The sequence below is a fragment of the Delphinapterus leucas genome, chromosome 2 (genome assembly GCF_059928025.1).
Source record: "Delphinapterus leucas isolate spDelLeu-1000000601 "Yukka" chromosome 2, BTC_Dleu_Yukka2, whole genome shotgun sequence".
In the NCBI taxonomy this organism is placed as follows: domain Eukaryota; kingdom Metazoa; phylum Chordata; class Mammalia; order Artiodactyla; family Monodontidae; genus Delphinapterus; species Delphinapterus leucas.
In genome coordinates this window covers 48,364,792-48,386,656 of record NC_143130.1, presented here as the reverse complement: position 1 = coordinate 48,386,656, position 21,865 = coordinate 48,364,792, and the positions used below count along the sequence as shown (strand labels likewise).

The following is a 21,865-nucleotide window of genomic DNA, read 5'->3' as shown; positions in this document are numbered from 1 at the left end:
TATTGCTGAATAATACTCCATTGTGTGGATATACCACAGTTTGTTTATCCACTCAACTATTGAAGAACATCTTGGTTGCTTCCAATTTTTGGCAATTATGGCTATAAACATCTCTCTGAGGTTTTTGCACAGGCATAAGTATTCAACTCATTTAGGTAAATACCAGGGAGCAAGATCACTGAATCGTGTGGTATCTATACAACTTTAAACAGTCTTTAGTAATCATCAGTTACATTGTTTAAACTTTCATAATAAGCATGTTGCCTGTATTTTGCTAAATCAATTGCTAGGTAACTCATAGTTTTGAAGTTATTGACATTATTATTATATTTTCATTATGAGCTGCTGTATATAGAAAATTAAGTCAATTGTTTTTATATTGTTTTATATTGTTATAAATGGATTCTAATTCCAACCACCTTGTTGAGGTCATTTATTAACTCTAATAATGTGTCTGTAAATTATAATTAATTCTGGTTTTCAGTTTAAGCCACGAAATTAGTTTCAAATGATGAAAATTTTGACTCACCTTTTCTAAAATAACTATTTTTCCTTCCTGCACTGACCAGGGTTTCCAATTCAATATGTAATAGTCTACTGGTAATATGCTTTATCTCTTATTTTCTTGATCAGTCTTACAAGGGGCTTATTAGTTTTTTAATCTTTCTAAAACTAACTTTTCCTTTATTGATTTATTGATTTCTGTTCTTAATTTTATTCTTTCCTTCTTCCTATACCCTCTGGGTTTAAGTTTCTTTTCTTCATATAAATTCTTGGTATGGAAAATTAGATACTGATTTTCAGACTGTACTCTTATTTAAGCATTTGTTATAAAGTTACCTTTAAGCACTGAGTTAGCTGCATCCCATGAGTATTATGTCAAATTATCATTACCATTTAATGCAAAATACTTCCTAATTTCTATATTAAGCTCTTCTATGATACATAGGTTTTTCTAGAGGTACAGTGCTTAATTTCTTTAAAAAATGAGATTGTCTAGTTATCTTTATGTTACTGATTTCTAAGCCTAATTCCTAATGATTAAATCAGAAAGAAAATCCTGATGTTTTCATTCCTCTACAATTGAGGGCTTTCTTTATGGCCCAGCTTACACAGTCAGTTCTGCAGTTCCGGGTTCTATATATGTCAATCAGTTGAAGCTGTTTGTGTTGTCTAGAGCTGTCTTCTCACTTTTTTGCCTTCTTGTTCTATTAATAGAGAGAAGCGGGCAGGTATTGAGAAACCGTAATGATGTTGAGTTGACAGGACTCAATAAAGGGGATAAGAAAGAGGAGATGTCGGGATTGAGTCCAGCCCAATTAAAGTGTACTAGAGCCATTCGCTCAAAAGTCCAGATTTTGAAGGGAAATCCGGAGCTCAGTCTTGGCTTCTTTGTGTTTGAGAAGTTCAGCTGGAGAAGCCAAGTTGTCATCTGGGCACAGGATTGTGGAGCTAAGAGAGAGGCCAGGTCTAGAGACAGACTTTGCAGATTGACGTTCCGATAACTGGGAGCATAGCAGTGGATAAGATTGACAAGAAGAGTACAAAATGGAAAAATGGAACGAGCCTTAAGCAACTCCAGCACTTAATCTGTTAGAGCAGGATAAGCTTGCAAAGGAGACTAAAATGACATAGCCAGAGAGGAAACAAATAGTGTGGCGTTACCTTATGACAAATAGAACCCGCAACAGAGAAGACAAAGGAAGAATGTGTTACAGAGGAAGTGGTTAAGAGCATCAAGTGCTGCTTGCAGGCAAGTTAACATCAGTCCTAAAAGCATCCATGTGGCGCAAGAGAGATTACTGGTAATCTTGGTATGACATGTGTTGGTGGCAGGAGGGGGAAAGTTCAGAAGGAAGTGGGAAAGGAAGAAAAGGAGGCAACAGATTAACTGATTTTCAAAAAATTGGGCTGAAGGAGAAGAGGGGTATAGGTCAAGTTGAGAGACTTGATCATACCTAGAGGTAAATCAATGTAATACTCATGCTAAAGGTACATGTTTCTCTGGCTACGGCACTCCATGAATATTTACTTGCTGACTGAATTGCTCCCCACCACTTGCCAAAACACACACATACACACACACACACACACACACACACACACTCACTCTTCCTTGATTCCCTTATCAGAATATTTATTATCTGTCATGCAGCCATAGACCCCAGTTTTGAAAATCAAGCACTATCCAACAAATAATTTCATGAGTTTTAACAATACACACTGGGTATAAGAGAAGGTAATTCATATTTTCACAAAACCTATCAGAGAAATATTTGGACCTATCAACGGCAAGAAGGAAATTTTACATGCAAATACCTATCTTTTAAATAAGCATCTTGCACAGTTTATCATTCCCCTAATCCCAAAACATAAAGCCAATGTTTGTTTGTTTTTTTAATAACGTAACCCTTAAAAGCATTTCCCAAGTCCATGTCTATATCAACAGAAGCAGCAAATATCTATCATCTAGCCAGAGAACAATTATACCTCCTCCAAGCAGATAAGAAAACTCAATCATTCTAATATGCTATGGATAATATTATTGATGACCTCTAGATTCATCAGTGAACAAAGCAAGAGTCCTTGCTTTCATGAAATGTATGCTCTAGGTACTTCCCTGGTGGTCCAGGGGTTAAGACTTCACCTTCCAATGCAGGGGGTGCGGGTTCGATCCCTGGTCAGGGAGCTAAGATCCCACATGCCTCGCAGCCAAAAAAACAAAACATAAAACAGAAGCGATACTGTAACAAATTCAGTAAAGACTTTATAAAAAATGGTCCACATCAAGAAAATCTTGAAAAAAAATGTTCTACTTGAAAGAGATAGACAATGAGAAAAAAAATATTTGGTATGTTGGGTGATGGTAAGGGAAAGAACAAAAGCTGAAGGGAATGGGTGGCTGCTGAGAGCCAGGCTGCCATTTTTTATATCTTATATCAGGAAAGCCTCCTTCAGATAAAGTGAGCAGAGAACAAAAGGAAGGAAGTGAGGCAGGAGTGCCAAGTGGATGCATGTAGAGGAAGAGCCTTCCACACAGAAGAAAGAACAAGTGCAGAAGGTCCAGAGACAGGCTGATCTCTAGGGGAGATGGAGAAACAGACAGAAGGCCAGAGTGTGACTGGAGCAGAGGCAGGAAGGAGAACTGCAGGAGATGAGTTCAGAGGGGAGTAGGTCAGACCAGGCCAAGTCCTTGTAGGTCACTGTCAGGATCCTGGGTTTTACACTGAGTAGGCTGGAAAGCCACTCGTGCTAATGATGCCTTGCTACTTCCTACTATGTATCTGGTCCCGTGTTCACTGCTTTACTTCCATCATCAGCGATGTTCACAATGATCTTATACAATATGCACTTTTACTCCAACTTTACAGGTGAGGAAAATGCAACTTGTTCAGGTCCACAGTGCTGGGAACTGAAACACAGGGTCATCTAGTTCAGCACTGCTCAGTGGCAGGGGGGATATTACTAGCATTTGGAGCAGGACAATTCTTCATTGTATGGGACTGTTCTACATATTGTAGGATAGCAGTTATCAATGCCATACCTCACCTTCAAATGCCAGCAATGCAATGTCCCCTCATCCTCCTGACAATCAGAAACATCATACATATTTTCAAAAGCCCTCAGCAGGCACACTACCCCCACTAGCTGGAACCACTAGTACAGTCCCTGCCCACCCTCCCTTGTTTTACCCTGCTAGCAGAAAGCGGGTGATTGGAACAAAATCTGTAAGAAAAAGGGATACATGAGTAAAACACTTTAAAGTTGAACCATCTTCTCTGTTGAAACCATTTGTTTTGGGCATTCCCCCCCCTCTTATTTAAAACTCTGAAACAGCACTGTTAAATATCAGAGTTGGAATACAAATGTCTGGGACAGAGAATAACATAATATTCTTCAGAATATTGAGAGCTGAGCCTTCAAGTCCTTGGAATAATAAAAATGTGCCTGTGGGCTTGGGAGTAAAATGGGCTCTTTGGAAAACACTCAGGTGAGATTTTCTTTGGAACTATATATATATGAAAATGTGCTTAGAGAAATAACTAACACGAAATACTAGGAAATTGTCCGCAGAATGCATGATCATACACATGTGAGCCTGATAAATTCAATCCTTATCAAAGTTGCTATATCCACTTGAGAGTACTTATATAAGAAACACCAAAAATCAATACTGAGACATCAGTTTTCAATAACTCTTTATAAAGCAGTCACTGAAAAGATTTGACCCAAGACACTCAAAGTTATAGGGATAAATCTGTATTATTACCTGTCTGAGATATTAATTATGCTTCCATTGGAATTTGATGAGAGCTTGAAAATTGGCAGAACTTGAAACCAAGCCCAAATCTTTATAATGAGATCACTGAAATGATATGACCCAAGACAACCAAAGTTGTAGGGATAAATCTATATTATTATCTGTCTAAAACATTAATTATGCTTACAACTGAATTTGAAGAGAGTTTGAAAATTGGCAGAATTTGAAACCAAGCCCAACCAAGCCTAACTGCTTCGACAGGAGGCATTTCAGTGGGCACTTCAGAAGTGACGAACTAAAAGAAGAAGGCATAGTGATGTAACTAATTTAATAAGCAATTAAAAAGTCCTTATACTAATAGCTTAAACAATAATATCAATAACAGGGTTCTGCCAATTGATCCCCAATTCAGAACTGAAAAGCTGGCAAATATGCTTTTCTTAAGTCCTAAAAAAACTACCCAGAATACCTTACATACCAAAAGATTATAAATTAGAGTCTTTTTAAAATAATAATTTTTTCAAGACTGACTCTACTCTTTCTTATCCCCTACAACTCAATCAACACAGAATGTTACCTGAGTGCCTGCTGGTTCTTATCCGAGTGGCAAGAAACCTGCCCACAAGAAGTTCATGATCTAACAGTAAGAGTTCAGCAGGGAGCAAAGTAGTGTGTAATGCATACTACAAATATGCAGAAATAGAACTGGGACAGTATTTAATGAGGTGTTAATCCTACAGTCTATACAAACGAAGGCAGTGAAGGGGAAAAGCAAGGTGGAAGACTCCCTCAAGAAAAAGAGAAGTGATAACAACAAATTAAAGAATTAAAAAGAGAAAAATGAACGTAAGACCATGCCCATACCATCACACTCAAAACTAAACCAACTATCTTCTAGAACAACCCAAAACAAACAAACAAACAAGCAAATGCAAAAAATGGACAACACAAAGTGCTGGCGAGGATGCTGAGCAACTGGAGCTTTCCCGTGTTGCTGATAGGAATGCAAACTGGTACAAACACTAAGGAAAACAGTTTGATAGTTTCCTATACAATTAAACATACACTTACCACATGGCCCAACAATCCCACTTATAGGTATTCACTCAACAGAAATTGAAACAGATGTCCATACAATGACCTGTACATGAGTTTATGGAAATTGTTTTCAGAATTATCAAAAACTTAACACAACCCAACTCTCCATAAACTAGTGAATGCATTTTAAAGATACGGTACATCCATACAATGGAACACTACTCAGCAATAAAAAGGAAGGAACTTTTTGTTTGTTTGTTTGTTTGTTTTTGTGGTACGCGGGCCTCTAACTGTTGTGGCCTCTCCTGTTGCGGAGCACAGGCTCCAGACGCGCAGGCACAGCGGCCATGGCTCACGGGCCCAGCCGCTCCGCGGCATGTGGGATCTTCCCAGACCGGGGCACGAACCCGTGTCCCCTGCATTGGCAGGTGGACTCTCAACCACTGCGTCACTAGGGAAGCTCAGGAAGGAACTTTTAATATACAAAACAACACAGATATCAATATAAAAGCATTATGTTAAGTGAAAGAAGCCAAACACAAAAGGCTATATACTGTATGATACCATCTTTTATGACCTTCTGGAAAAGGGAAACCTATGTGGACAGAAACAAGATCAGTGGTGGCTGGGGAAAAGGAGGGGATTAACTACAAGAGGACAAGGGAACTTTAGGGGTGATAAGAAACAGTCTATACCATGTTTGTGGTGGTGGTTGCACAACTGTTTCTCTCAAACTCAGACAACTGTTTACCTCCAAAGGGCAAATTTTAGTCTATGTATATTACACCTCAATAAAACTAATCATTAAAAAAAAAAAAATTGAACCAACTGGATTTTAACCACACTACAAGGCAGTTCTTTAAAACAAACCGAAATGATGCAATTCACCCGAGTACTTTCTGGTCCTTGCCAGTCCCGCCACTGTGGAGAGTCATATGTCACAATGTCACTCTTCCAATCTCACAAATCCCTCAAACACCACCAGCAGCCCTTTTTGCACTGTACTTCAAGAATGCCTTACATTGTTCTAAATGAGGAATTGCATTTACCTATTTCACTTTCTGATTTAGCTCATTTACTCCTTCCCTTTATAAGTTAATACTGGTAAGGTGGGTCTGACCCAAATGCCAGATGTCAGAAGAGAGAGTCTGATCTCTCAATACAGGATATTTCTTACTGGCCTCGTGCCTGTGCTGCTTCCCTTCCTACCTCTCACCTCCTCTTCTGCTCCTCACATTACACACAGCCACAGGCAGTGGTCTCCAAAGTTGAGTGTACGTATCTCAGCGTGGGCAGGAATTAAGTAACAGAACTTCTCTGTATAGTTATCTTTATTTTTAAACTGAGAAGAATTAACCATTGCTAAACTTTAATATACGGGTTGATTCACTCATTTGACAACATTTACTGAGCCACAAATTTGTGCCAAGAATGGATCAAAGTGCTGGCAACGCCACAATGAACAAAACAAAGTCCCTGAACTCAGGAAGTGTGCATCCTGAAGGAGGAGACAGATAAGAAATTATAATAATAAAAATACAAACAAACCAAAAAGTATACACATGCAATTCCCTTAGTGAAAGGTGCTAATAAAGTCAAGAAAGGGAAGAGAATGTGGTCCCCACACCTAATCCATATATCAGCCAATCACAAGCGATTTTGAGCTGCTCTGAGGGGAAAATGGAAATTTCACAGCACAGAGATCACAGGCCACAGGTTCTCAGGATCCCTCTGCTGCAAACTGAGAAACTCGTGTGTGTGTGTGTGTGTGTGTGTGTGTGTGTAAGTGCGCACGCATGCGCGCGCACCCACACAACTGGCTGAAGACATTTAAAGATGTTATCAAGTTTTACTGAAAAAGATCCTTGTAAAGAAACTATGGACTAAAGAGAATGCTGATAATTAAGCACAGGCAACAGTAATAGAGGGGTACTTAGACTCCTAAAATGAGCTTTTCAATAAAACCATTAAGTGATTATAAATGTTAAGGATTCTGTTTAATCACACTGCTCTTAGTAACAATAGCATTTAGTTCTCAATACATCAGATGAGAATAAAAGGGGTTTTTATATTTATAATATGTTTTAAGATGTTTATATACTGCTAATCCCATCTCTACCTCATCCCTCCTTTTTTAAACTTCTTTATGAAAGCATAATTTACATAACAGAAAAGTCACCCATTTTAAGTGTGTAACTGAATGAATAATATTTAGTGAATTTTCTGAGTTATGCAACTATCTCTACAATCTACTTTGAGAACAGTCGTCCTTCTTTTTCAACCTCTTCTTAATGCACATTATAATGTATAAATTACATGAGTTTTGAACTTCATATATGCAATCTACAGGTAAACAAATGCATACACAAGGGCATGCGTTTTTAAATATTTAATAATCAAGGGGCATGAACCAAAAGCATGGAGTATATGGCTTTAGGGCCCCAGCCACTGTGTCCTCCAAGTCCATGTGGCCCCATACACAAGCCACCCTAGACTCAGCCCCTTTATCTGCCTCTTATGCCTTCAGTATCTATACAGAACACCCAATGCCTTTTTCTGCACTAGAGCTGCATGTCTGTGATCCATGATAAAATCAGGGGAAGAGCAAACACAGCGCTCTTGTAGAGACAGGTGTTTTGGCAATCACATCATCAGAAGCAGGGATTCCACAGCAGAGTTAGCATCTCGGCGCTAGACCTGGAGATCTGAAATCAATGACATAACACCCAGCCTCCAAGATTCCAAGGTGAGAGAGAGACACGGGTACACACAAATGTATTACAAGTCACTGTAACTGGCATCTGAATACCAAGGGGTCCTATGAAGAACCAAGAAAGAAATTACTCAGTTCCGGAAATAGCTGTGCACTTCCTGAACAATTGCTTTTATGTAAAAGATAATGAGAATCAGCCCTTCCTTTTTGGGAACTGGTCAACTCAGGGCCAAATTGAGAGTTTCTCTCTCTCCCTAACCCAACAGTTTGTTGTAGCATCACCTCAGCTTCACCTTTTCACACTTTGGAACTTTTCACCTTAATTCTTCTCCTTAAATTCTTTTGGGGGGTGTTGTTTTTGTTGGTGGTGCATCATCAAATCCTTAAGAAAAGTGAAAAGGCGAGTTGAGTATGGATAACTGGGTGGATTGATAGTTTACATGTGAGCGCTTACGCACCAACTCCTGTCTTAAATATCTCATATATATTAGATATCATATAATACGTTACTATAACCATTTTATAGAGAAGAAAAGAATGTGCAAAAAAGCTGAGGAGCCCTGCCCGAGGGCAGGCAGGTAGTAAGTGATAGAGCCAAAATTTGAACCCAGGACATGGGAATGCACAGCCTACTTTCTTCGTCACCACACTCTTAATGTCTCCCAACTCAGAGACTAGGACAGGATGGGGAAGCTAACTGCAGGGTCATAGCAGGCCAAAGGCAATTCACTCGTGCAAGTGGAGGCAGGGACTGTGACCCAGAAGAGGTGAGGAACATCTAACAGGTCTCAAGTGTTAGCATCAGGTAGAGAATCCAGCCCTTCCCAGTAGGAAACCTTAGCTCTACTCACTTCTACCAGATCCAGCTCTTGGGAAGGAACAGTTTAACTACTCAACTTGTCATTCAAGGCATACATGGGGCCTCAATATTACTTTATTCTAACTACAGTTGAGCCTCATTATTCATGAATTTTGTATTTGTGAATTCGCCTACTCAATAAAATGTATTTGTAACCCCAGCAGCACTTTCCAGGTCCATTCATGGACCTGCCACAGGGTGACAAAAAATTGGAGTTGCCCAATGCACGCATTCCCAGTTGCGGTCAAACAAGGTGAGGTTCTCGCTTCCTGTCTCAGATCTCATACCGTAAACAAATAACCATTTTGTGGTTCACTGAGTGCCACTTTTTCGCATTTTTTGCTTTTTCATGGCCATCCTGCTGTTTATAATGGCCCCAGACACAGTGTTGCAGTGCAGTCTAATGTCCCTAAGCCCAAGCAGGCTATGCTGTGCCTTGTGGAGAAAATATCTGTGGGAGATAAGCTTTGTTCAGGCATGAGTTACAGAGCTGTTGGCTGTGAGTTCAATGTTAATGAGTCAATAATATATATTAAATAAGGTGTCTTTAAACAGAAACACATATAAAACAAGGTTATGTATTAATAGGTCGACAAAATGTGACCAGAAGCTTACAGGAACCTATTCCTGTATTTCCCTTATGAGTAATGACCCATTATTCACTAACTGAGTGATCATGGTGACTTTCTAAAAGATAACTATAGTGAATAATGAGAATCAACTCTATGTCTCTTTGGATAGGCATTTTGTCCAGTCAGTTAATCAGCCAAAAACCCAAGTGCATAATGTGTCCTGTCTTGCTTAGAAAACAGGTTTATGGACACAAAGATTTAAGTCAAGAGTCTGTTTTGTACTATAAAGAAGAAATAATAATCTGTTTTTCCACAGAGGACTTATATGCCCAACTTATTTTGCAACTAAAGTAATCGAACACAAATCTTTTAAAATACACTTTGAGAAGCAATAAATATATTCACTGCATATTAAATGGAACCTATAAACACTGCAGCTATGACTTACATAAATCTTGTAGCCATTGTTGAATTTGTTTTCACAATTAAAGTTAAAATTAAGAGCGAGTTTATAGACCATTGATCTTGACAAATGATGCTAGGCCAATATGTTTCCAGCAATGTCCTAGTCATCTCCCAAAAGAAACAGTTCATATTATAAGTTGCTATAAAACTGACTACGGAATACAATAACTAAAACACACACACACTGCACAAATTAAAACCACAATCCTCAAATAAATCTTTGCAAAGGAAGCTCAGCTAGCAAACACTACATATATTAAAGGGTACCATGAAATAACGTAATGATAACTGCATAATAAGAATACTGTAAAGTTTCAATACTGGTACTTAATAACACTAAAATAGTTTATGTGACTTTAAGCATAATTTATTTTTTATCTTTTAAAATAAGCTAAATTACTCTGAATAAAAGAATATAGATTATATTGCCTGAATAAAATGTATAATGACAGTAATTAGAGGGGAAGAATATAAATCATTAACTTATTAATTTCCCAAAAGTAATGAAGTATCTGTCTAATCAGATTGACATATACAAGAAGTTATGAAATAAATATTGTTTCCTATTCAACAAAGTTTTATAACCTCATATAGATGACAGTCTTAATGGGATGTTCCATCCAAAGTTATGCATAATGGGAAACACATTTATCACTAGTTTTAAACTATGGCATGAAATCATTCCAAAAAGACTTAAATACCAGTCAAGCAGGAACTTTATTTAATAGCCTAGTATATGGTTAGAAAAACTATTCCTTTTATTAACATAACCTAACTAATACTATCTATGTCCACTAATAGAGACACTATTTGGAATATCAAAATAATCAACTTCATATGCCGGGATTTCACAAGGTCGGACCTCAGTGCAAATATCTCACGGTGGGGTGGAGGGGAGTAACAACAGTTTCTGAGAATGTACTATGTTCCTGGTACTCAGAACGTGTCACAAACTTAATTTATAGAATACTCATAAAAATCCTGCAGAGATTATGAATAATCATTCAAATCTCTACTTTACAGATTAACTTGCCCTGAGTCAACAGTGTTGCTTTTGGTGGCAGAGTTGTCACTAAAACCCACAGCTGCCTAGCTCAGGATCCATGTGCTTTGTACTCTGCCAGGCCGTTTTACCAGTCAAGTAATAAAGTAGTCAACTAAATTAACAGTTTGAAATTGGAATGAAATACAGGGTTTTCTGAGCCTCTGCCTCTCTTCCCAAGCCTCTCTCCTCTGCAAACCCTATTCTACACCCCCAGAGCAATGGTCTTACCAAAGTAGAGATAGAATCCCCTGAAATGGCTCCTGCACTGCCTGTAGGAAAAAGTTCACAGTCCCTCATGTGGCATTTGAAACCCCATTGCATATCTGGCTACAACCTGTATGCCCAGCCATTCCACCTGTGCTGAGGGGTGAGAGAAGATGAGGGCCCAGTAAGAAAAGAAGGACTGGAATGGTCAGCCTAAAAGCAGCCTGTCAAGGGGGGCTCCACCCTATGATCAAGAGATGAGGAGATCGGGCTTCCCTGGTGGCGCAGTGGTTGAGAGTCCGCCTACCGATGCAGGGGACACGGGTTCGTGCCCCGGTCCGGGAAGATCCCACATGCTGCGGAGTGGCTGGGCCCGTGAGCCATGGCCGCTGAGCCCACGCGTCCGGAGCCTGTGCTGCGCAACGGGAGAGGCCACAACAGTGAGAGGCCCGCGTACCGCAAAAAAAAAAAAAAAAAAAAAAAAAAAAAAAAAAAGACGAGGAGATGATGCCAACAGCTGAAGAGCAGGAACGCTGCAGGAACGCTGGGTGGACCTTGTCTCAGTGGGCAGCCTGCAGCCTGAGGAAGGAATGACAAAGAGATGCTGGAGCATTCTCAAATTGAATACACCATGCTGGAGGAGCCCCATTGGATTCTGAGTTGAGAGGAATTTTGCTTAGCCTTTTTATCTCCACTGAGATGCTCAGTGACCAGAATCCCCAGGAAAGGTCCAGCAAGGTTCTGAGGGTAGAGGAAACAGAGATAATGAGGGTAGAAGCAGGGCTGACATAAGTAGGACAGTCTTAGAGGCAGGGGTAGAGTCTTTTCATATATTCCTGAGATAAGGCAAATGATCCAGCTGGTAACTAGCAAAAGGGGGATGGGAGGTTGAGAAAGATAAAGAACAGTGAGGTGAAAGGCTCCTCAACAAATGTATGGGATCTGGAAAGGGCAATTATCTGGCAGTGAGGAGGGTATTACAGGTTAGACTGGAGTCATCTACTGTTCAATCCTATCATCATAAGGCAGAAATGACCATATTGGCACAAGTGAGCAAATCAGCGCAGGTACACTCTTTTCCATGGCAGAGATTTGAGTAAAGCCTTTTCAAGTAATCAAGACCCTCAGAATGGAGATATCCTTTAAAAGAATGGTCTTACAGCAAGAACCTGAACAGCAGGGCGATTTAGGCTTCAAAGAAGCAAGAGCAGCACATTCCCACATTCCTTATATGAAACTCTTGGGCCAGGTTTGTCTCGGAATATAGAACTTAAAATTTTAGAAAGTGTTGTGTATTATGTAACAACCTAAATGGTATGTGAGTCAGCATCCCATAATCACACATAAGATTCACACTAAATGACACAGAGACCAAACAGCCTCCTAAGAGTTCAGGTCAGAATTTGGAACCAAATAAAATTTTTTTAAAACTTTCCATTTCCAAAAAAATCGTTCCGTTTTCAAGAGGCATAAAGCAGCAGTAACAGCTGCAGGAATAGAACAAAAACCAGAAATAGACGTGGAACATGAACTTCTGCATCCTGATCACCACCCCACACCAGGCACCCTATGCACTCTAACATGTTATGAAGAATGAAGAATGCAGTGAGTTTAGCAGATGACTTTCAGGACCATTGGCAGATTACTCTCTCTCCAGCCTCCCTGTGCAGAGTCTGAGCACCTTTTCATGGTGCATTTTCACGGAGATCCTGCAAACCCATGAGGCTCAGGGAGGCAGTCCCCAGGATGCACTGAGCCTGCCCCATGGAGGGACCAGAACAGCCATGGGATGTGCACAGAAAACACTGGGACTTCCATTCAGACTGATCTAATGTGTCCTTTTAATTTCTATTTTTGTGAATGTTTAATCATACATGTACTATCAATACCACAGCACATGTACATAATTTGTAAGTAAACATTGGGTGTGCCTGCTCAAAAAGTATCCACTAATAGGATGTCTGATCAAAAGAGCATGCAGAGAACATTTCTAGAGCACCTGGACAGTGAGATCCTTTAATCTGCTGGGGAAAAAAAAAAAAAAAAAAAGCCTGTAATACTAAGAAAAGAATTTGTTTTTCCCCTTTAGGCAATGACTATTTTCAGAACTGTGTCTCTTCTCTCAGAAAAATGTATCAGGTAACAATGTAATACAAACCAGACAAGCTTAAATAGGCAAGGTGCTTGTTTTGAAAGAAAACATCCAAGTGTGATTTAAACAGGGTTTTCAGTAAACACTGCTGCCACCTCTGCTAAAGGGTGTTTCTCTTGGGGAATTTTAATTTCAACAAATGATCTCATTTGTCTCAAGTTTACCCTAACATTTACAGACTACACTATACACTGCTTCCTGTTGCTTCCTCCGGCCCATTCATATAATTTGCATTTTCAAAAGTAGACACAGATGCCTTTCTCTGGACCCAGGTGATGAGGCAGAGGTAGGGAAAAAAAAAAAAAAAGATTTGCATCTCCTTTGAGAAAGGAGTCACTCATTATTAGAGCAGAAATTCAAGCTTACAACATTAAAATAAACCCATTTAACATAAAGTGGGGTTACAGAAATCTGGTTCACTGAAGGCTTGATTTAGCAGTGGCATCGTGAATAAGAGACAGGAGTTAGAAACCCTCATGAGATTGAAGCGCAATGAAAGGTCAATGTGCCGAATGGACCATAAATATTCTTTAAATGGTGACATTTCCAAAACAAAACAAGTTTTCTCTGTAATTCTTTCAGTTCATTGTAGTGAACATGCAGCACTGTTGCAGATGCAAAATGTACAGGAGATAAAGTTGAATTCGGTCTGATGTATCATAAACTCTGAAAGTTCTTTTAAATGGACTCCCAGGAACAGCTTCCCAAGCCTGACTTGACCTCTTGTATATTCAACAATTCAGTGGCCAAATCAATCAATCAATCAGAGGGATCTTCTCTCTTGAAGTGGGGATATATATGCATGGAGGGGGCGATGGAGCCATTTCACAGAGGAAGAAGGAACACAGGAGCAGACATCTAAGTGACAAGGAGGAAGAGAAACACTAGCTCTTTGGGGAAGAGGATTCCAGAGGGGAGAGTGGATGCAAAGCCCAAATCCAGAAGCATGCTCCCTGTATCCTACGAAGAGCAAAGAAGTCAACACAGCCAGACCTGCAGGACCCAGTGGGCAGTAGGAAGAGATGACATCGGAGAAGAGGTTGGCCCGACAAAGACTTTAGATTTTATTTTAAGTAAGCTGGGAAGTCAATGCAGCAGGGAGGGGGAGGGGAGGGAGAGGTCGGTAAGAGGATGGATCTTATTCAGTGTATATTTAAAGGACCATACTGGGTGCTGTGGAGACTCTGTCTCACACAAGAGTCAGAGGAGTGAGACCAGCTTAAAGGATCAAAGGTTCTTTGGTTTACTATTCACTTTTTCGTTTTGAGCTTTCGATTATTCAGATTTCAATAAAGTGTATCCATAAATCCTACACCACATCTTACATTATCCACTGCCTAGTACATCCACGCAGGAAATGAGAACATGAGAGATTACACTTCCTCTCAAAAATGTCTATGCAGGAAACAAGAACCTGAGAAAGTTACACTTCCTCTCAGAAAGGTCCTTTACTTCACTGAGAATCACCCTCACAGAAAAGAGACCAATCCCTAAGCCAGCTGCCTTCCTGATATTCACTAAGGACATTATAATGGCCTGTCAATCTAAATAATACCATGCAAATTTTTGCAAGTATTTACTGGGACTTTCCTTTTTGTCTGAAAGAAGCCCCATATTTTGTAGGCGAACAGCTTAAGGACAAACTAAAATATATCATCAATAAAAGTTGTTATTCCTTCAACAGACATGGGAGGAGGGGATGGGTGCTTGTATTTTATTCTTACCATACGTCAAGAATTGTTCTGGAAACTAGAATGTGGCTGTGAAGAAAAGACAAAACTCTTCATGGGACACTTAAGAAAAATCATCCCTGCTAAAATTCACACTGTGACATACTTACAGAGAGAGAAGTCCAGCAGCAAAGTCGATAGAACACATGTTCCCCAAGATCACGCCATAGCTGTCAAACATTGTATTAACCCCCTACTGTCATGAGTGATTATTTCTTTCATACCAGCTCCCCCAACTTTACTTTATTCTTCCCGTTTCCTGAGCAAAGATTACTGGAATAGTCAATTGTTAAACTGCCCTGGTTTCAGGACAGCACACAGCATGGAGGTGGTCCCAGCCTCCCCTGGTTCTTCCTTAAAACCATCCAGCATAAACCCAGAGAGACCTCCTCCAATCCCTTCTACTAAAACACCCCAGGATTCCTCACGGTGTACACTCTCACTGCTTGGAGGTCTTTATCTAAACGGAATTTATCACTACTCAGGGAAAACAGGTACAAATAAAATAAATAATTATTAAAATATTATTATGTTAGGTGGTGATAAGTGCTATGACAAAAACAAAACTGCTAAAAAAAAAAAAAATTAACAGTCAACTTTCTAGGCATTTACATCCAAATGATTGCTAATACCAAAGATCTCAGTCCCACAGAAGAAAATCTCTCTACTTGAAACAGTAACAAATCTAAAAAGATCTTCTAATCCTGTTTCTCTCTTAGGTCTCCAAAGTGCCTGGCTGACCAAACTTGAAACTTAGCAGTCTTCTGTAAAGATATATTAGAAATCACTTCAGTCAACAGTCCTGACTAGACTGATCATTTCACCAGGAAATTCAGTGTGTAGCATAAGCTCAAAATGTTAGGGACTATTTTTAAAGTATTAATCAATGCTATTTATTGAAAGTTGTCTTTAGAAAGGGGAGATCTCCCAATGGGCGATTCAGAAAAGTTGTGTTTCCATCAACTCCAGCTTTGCCATCATATTACTGACCCTTCCGAAGCGTAATACATCTTTTACAAAAATGCTAGATTAAACCTATCTGAAAACTTCAAGCTTTAGAAAATGATACAGTGACATTGTTGAAATTACAAGCAATGCAACAGAGCTTGAAAATTCTCTCTGGTAAAGTCATTAGTTTCTAAATAAAGAGTCATCAGTTTCTAAATAGAGTCATCAATCATCTAAGGTTGTGCTCAATGATAAAGTAATGTTTACTCTCATAAGGACAAGAATGACAGTTTAAATTCATTCATTTATCCAACAAATATGTCTACAACTTAGTATTTATCAGAACATAAAATCTGTGTTTTCTTAACATTTGTATAGCTGAGTTTCGTTGATCTCAACTTCATCCACGTATGAAATAACTGCTTCAAGAAAACATACGTTGGACACATTTGTCAATTTCCAAATCAAGTGGGTAGTTAGTTCAAGAATGATAAATAGTGACCCTTTATTTTGTGATAACTATAGGCAAGCCCTCTACTGAATACTTTTTCTCTAAGAGTTTGCTGAATCCTCACAACCATAATAGAGGTACACAAAAGTACTCTGATTAAACATGAGAATAAATCAAGGATTAGAAATATTAAGCAAATCATCAGCTAGTAAGTGGCAGTACCAGGATTTAAACCAGCTTCTCTCTTACCACAAAATCTGTGCTTATACCTTAAGCTACACTGCCATCACTAACTAGGGATCACCAAATCTCTCTTCTGTGTAAATCAGTCAAAATTATAAAATAAGAATTTAAAAAAAAACAAAGAGACATGGTGGATGACATAATTATTGATGCATTAGAGTGAAAAAGAATACAGAAAATTACAAAGGCTAATTAAATAGTGATGGTATTTAGATGCCCTATGAAATAAGCAGCAATAATAAACAGAAGCAAGTGGAAAGTAACTATTAAAATGTCCAAATGCTATGAAGAAATCATCTGCTGTCACCAATCCACCATCGAAGTATTTAAAGCTTTCTGTCATGTCACCCACCACTGCCCCGTCATTTCAGTGCACGCATGTGCAACCCCGATTTATACAGTTTGAAATCTGAGTCACTGAAGGTGAAAGTAAACAGTGTGCTCTGGAGCATAAAAAGCCACGTTAAAAGCAGATGTTGGTTTCAACCCACCAATGAGCTAAAACAATACCAGATTTTTTTTTTAAACTAATGAGAAAACTTTCTTTTTCCATCTTTGGATTTTAAGGGTCACAACTCCATGAATACTGAAACAGAATTAGATCTTTGACATGAAAAGGAATTATCACACTGTTCATGTTTTTATGAGTTTTTTTTTAAAAACTGGGGCGCAATGGTAATGAGGGTATGATTTTTCTTCCCTAGGTATTAGCTCAATGAGTAAAATATACACTTGTCATTCTCCTGAGGCACTCAATTCAGTAGGAGAGAGAACAAAACAATTTCAATACAGTGTGATCTATGAGGTATTAAGAATAAGATGCTAATAGAGCACTTCAGATGGATCAACCCATCATGGTAAGAGCACAGACCAAGGAGATGGTAATTAGAATAGAGATGAGGGGACTAGTTGAGAAGCTGAAATATGTTGTCTATTTGCTTACATGTGTTGGGCGGGTAGGAGTAAGGCAAACGCAGATGTCAAAGGTTTCTAGACAGGCAGCAGGGAATCCATGGAAACTACCAATGAACACAGGAAAGTAAAAGCAAGAGCCATTTACAGAAAACAAGATGAATTCCACGTTGAGTATCTTCAGTCGGAAGGACTGATAAGTTATCAAATTGGAGATAGACTACATAGCCCAACTGGCTGTCCAAGTTTACAGTTTAAAAACAAGGTTTGGAAAGAAATGAAGAGGATAGGAACCCTCCCCCTTTCCCAAGCCAGTGTGTAAAGTAAAAAGAAAACAAGATTAGGGACAGAACCATAGGGATCACATACTTTTAGTGGCAGCACAGAGAAAAGACAACTTGGAATAAAAACTAAGCATTCTCCAGAGAGGCACAGGAGAGCTAGGGAGGAAAAGGGAGCCATCAAGGAAGCTGAGACAGGAAAGAGTTTCAAAGAGGGAGAGACCAACCATTTCAAATATTTCAGATAAGTCGGCTGAAGAAAGCTAAAGTGCATCCATTGTTTTTGGCTATTGGGAGGGAAGTAGAGCCCTCGGGAACACAGAAGCCAGAATGCAGAGCACTGAGAAGGCAGGAAAGGAAGAAATGACAAGAGACACCCTCTCAAGAAGCTTTGCTGTGAAGAGGAGAGAAATTCTCCGTAGTCTTATGCCAGTGACAATGTAATAAATAGTATTATCTGATTAAAATAGGTTAAATTTTCAAAATCAAACTCATAAATTAAAACTAAGTAAAAGTTGTAAATATATAAAATTCAGATTTTAATCGTAGACGCCTCAAAAATCTCACCATTTCCTTTTCCCCTCAACGTTAAAGTTTTCATGTTGTATTTTGATGGTAGACAATCCTACCTAGTCTGAAGAGACCCTGGATTACACTTACATCCTTAGGTCACAGGTTAAAAACTTCAGAATTAGAAAAGATTTCAGCCGTTTTACTTTCAGAGACAAGAAAACTATAAACCAGAGACATGAATGAAAAAATTGTGAATTATTTTCCTCCTCCTTGTGGCACCCAGTGCAGCCATCAGCGCTTGGCAGAGGTCTAATTCACATCTGTTAAATGGAACTGAAGGTCAGATGGCTAATTAGGATAGAGACTTGGCTAAAATCCACAACTTTTGCCTCTCCAGGTAATTTTTTTTCAGTGACAATTCAAAAGGTCGTGTTTTGCACCTATAGTAAACTTTTAAAACATCATTAATCATTAGGGAAATGCAAATCAAAATTACAATGAAATACCACCTCACACCCATTAGGATGGCCACTATTAAAAAAATAACAGGGGCTTCCCTGGTGGCTCAGTGGTTGAGAGTCAGCCTGCCGATGCAGGGGACACGGGTTCGTGCCCCGGTCCGGGAAGGTCCCATATGCCGCGGAGCGGCTGAGCCCGTGAGCCCGTGAGCCATGGCCGCTTGAGCCTGCGCGTCCAGAGCCTGTGCTCCGCAATGGGAGAGGCCACAACTGTGAGAGGCCCGCGTACCGCAAAAAAAAAAAAAGAAATGGGTAGGGTGGTAAATTTTATGTTATGTTGATTTTCTGACAATTCAAAAATTTTTAATAAGTTATAAAATTGATTTTTAAGCCTAGTTGGAGTGAATATACGGATCTATAAAGTGATACCATTTAAGAGGATGTATTAGGTAAAATAATAAGACAAGTGTGTCTGTAGCAGGGTCCAAATCTCAGGTGATCATGGGTGCCACAGAAGAAAAACAGGAACACAGGCAGATGAGTTGTGGTGGAGGATGAGGCAAGCCAGAGAGCACACAGGACTCCCTGGAGCAAAGGTCCTCCTCACTGTGGCCAAGGGCTGTCCCAACACTCTGGTTTTCCAAGAGATGCTCCCAGTCCAAATATCTGTGTGAAATTTCCACATTTCCACACACTGTCAATCAAACAAAAGTCACCCAAGAGCCACAATTTTCAAATCAATTTCTACAGTCGTGTTTCTTATGTCAGTATATAAATATCCACATATTGCTTCTAATTTGGATAGGATACTTGCCAAAACTTGACTAGGTGGACATTTTCCATGGCTTCTCACTCTATAAATACTCAGCACTGATTCACATTTAATAACACAATGAAAAGAGCTTTTTTCCCCAGAAAGGATCATTTTTGTACTAAAATTGTTGGGCTATGCTGTCGATTTTGCTCTCTTAGTCCCTTCGTGCTGGATTCTATAAATAAGCATACAAATCAAATGTATAGTTTCAGGCCACATTTCTTCATTTTATGATTGTGCTCTGAGTGATCTCACCTTGCAGAGCTCATGGCATTTAATACAGCTGAGATACAAAGACCCTCTCTGAGCTACTAAAAGGAAAAATACACAACTCTCAGTCCCCATCGTGAGGTATAAATTCACTTAGATAAATCTGTTTTCAAGGTTATTCCACTGTGTTAGTTCTTTAGAGAGCCCAGTGATTTGCCTTAATGTGTTTTTATATTTAGAGTATATTAAAGAAAATCCATACAAAATCACATGGTTCATAGCCTTCTCTACTAACTCCCTATACATGCTCACCAAGTGAAATTTTAAATTACCCCTTGATCACAGGTGAAGAACAGAATGCATCACACAGTTTGCACAAGGGGACAATCAGGTTAATATAAAATATAAAAGTACTATAAGCCTAGGAAACTTAGCACAGAATGCATTTATTTCAGTGATGTATTTGTAGAGATACATACACTCGTGAACAGAAATGTGAACCACTAATCTTCATTAATGCCGCCATTAAAAATTAGTTCTCTGATGCTATGTAGCCACCTGGAAAATGATTTATGATATAATTTTAAAAGGAAAACACACAAACTGAAATTGTACCTAATCTATGTTTGCAGCTCTAGAAAATGATGTGTAAGTATGGACTAGGCTAGAAGGAAACACAGAAAAACTGTTAATGGCTAGTTTTTTCAACACAGAGAATACCTGCTTTCTTTCTGAATTTTTAGTTTGTATTCTCTTTAGTATTGACATCATGCTGTTGGCACAATAAATACACATAAAAATAAAAGCAATGTGTACAATGGTATTTTGTGGATGTGTGTGTCTCTGTGTGCTTTCCCCCAACATAAAGGAAAAGTTCAACCCCAAATTATCTTGGATGACAGCTAGGTTTCTGATGACCAGCTCAGATCAACGGATGGCAGCTGCCTGAAGAGCTGTTATTGCAAAGGATTCTGAGGCTCAGTGGAAAACATGATGTCATCAACATGAATATCTGCCATGGGCTTCAGAAGGGGAACAAATGCTCTATGCCAGCTATTTGCCATCTCTGTCTCGGCACTAATATCAGAAACGTGGATCCTGTGGAAGGACCAAGGGTATTCCACGGCTTTCCTTAGAACAATCAACTCAAGAGGCCTTAGCAACTCAAAACATGACATAGCTAATTAGTTCTTATCTAACAGCCAATGTAGAAAAGTCCATGTATACAGTTTTAGAATTTAATATTCTAAAAATAAATTCTTAAAAATGAACGCAGTCACTTCATTGACATGGTACAGACACGTGCTAGGGAATCAGGACAGACATCTACTTAATCTGTCTTATTATTAGGTTGCTGTAATTCTTACTTATCTGCAATAAAATGTTTTCATGTTATTGCCTCTGTGCAGAACAGAAGTCTCCAAAGAGAGAAGAGCCTGAATAAGCATTTATCTACAAAACCCAGGGTGTGAGTAGCATCTAAGTTTGGGGTTAATATTTTATTTAATAAATGTCTGCTTCCCTATAAGGTTGTAATTCTGATAACCATTCTCTTCTACGGTAAAGGAGAAAATGGCACTGCTCTGTACTTAGAGTTAATCAACAAGAAATACAGAGAACCAGCTCAAGCCACCGTGGCAGCGTTGACACCGCTGGGCGAGTTCCCTGACCATAAAGGGTTCTCGATTCAGACACTTGAAGCTTTGCAAAGCCTCATCGGCTGCTTTCATTCGTTTTCTATAAATACACAAAACAATTCAAACTTCAGAAAAGATAGAAAAAGCCTAAAAATAATCCATAGTTGAAAAGAGTCAGAATGAAAAAAGAGGAAGCTCTAATTTCCAGCAGGTGTATTGACACCAGTGGGCAGAATCTTGACCATGTGAGAATACGGCAGGCTGGTGTGTCATTTACAGAAAGCTAAAGGCATCAAGTGAAATCACACGTGTATTAGGCATGATCGGAAAGTTAAAGTAAGCTCTGGGCTCACCAAACC

The 21,865-nt window shown here is 39.1% G+C and overlaps 1 protein-coding gene across 5 annotated transcripts in view; it reads right to left on the bottom strand.

Moving 5' to 3' along the window:
• Window positions 1-21,865, bottom strand: part of MCTP2 (multiple C2 and transmembrane domain containing 2) — a 250,502-nt gene that overhangs the window by 212,582 nt on the left and 16,055 nt on the right. For 3 of the 5 annotated variants that reach the window (XM_089906863.1, XM_089906865.1, XM_089906866.1), the window contains exon 1: window positions 1,113-11,632. The exons of the other annotated variants lie outside the window; for them this stretch is intronic. The gene's annotated coding sequence lies outside the window, so the exon portion shown is untranslated. Of the gene's footprint in view, window positions 1-1,112; window positions 11,633-21,865 lie in introns of those variants that run through there. 5 annotated transcript variants of the gene reach the window in all.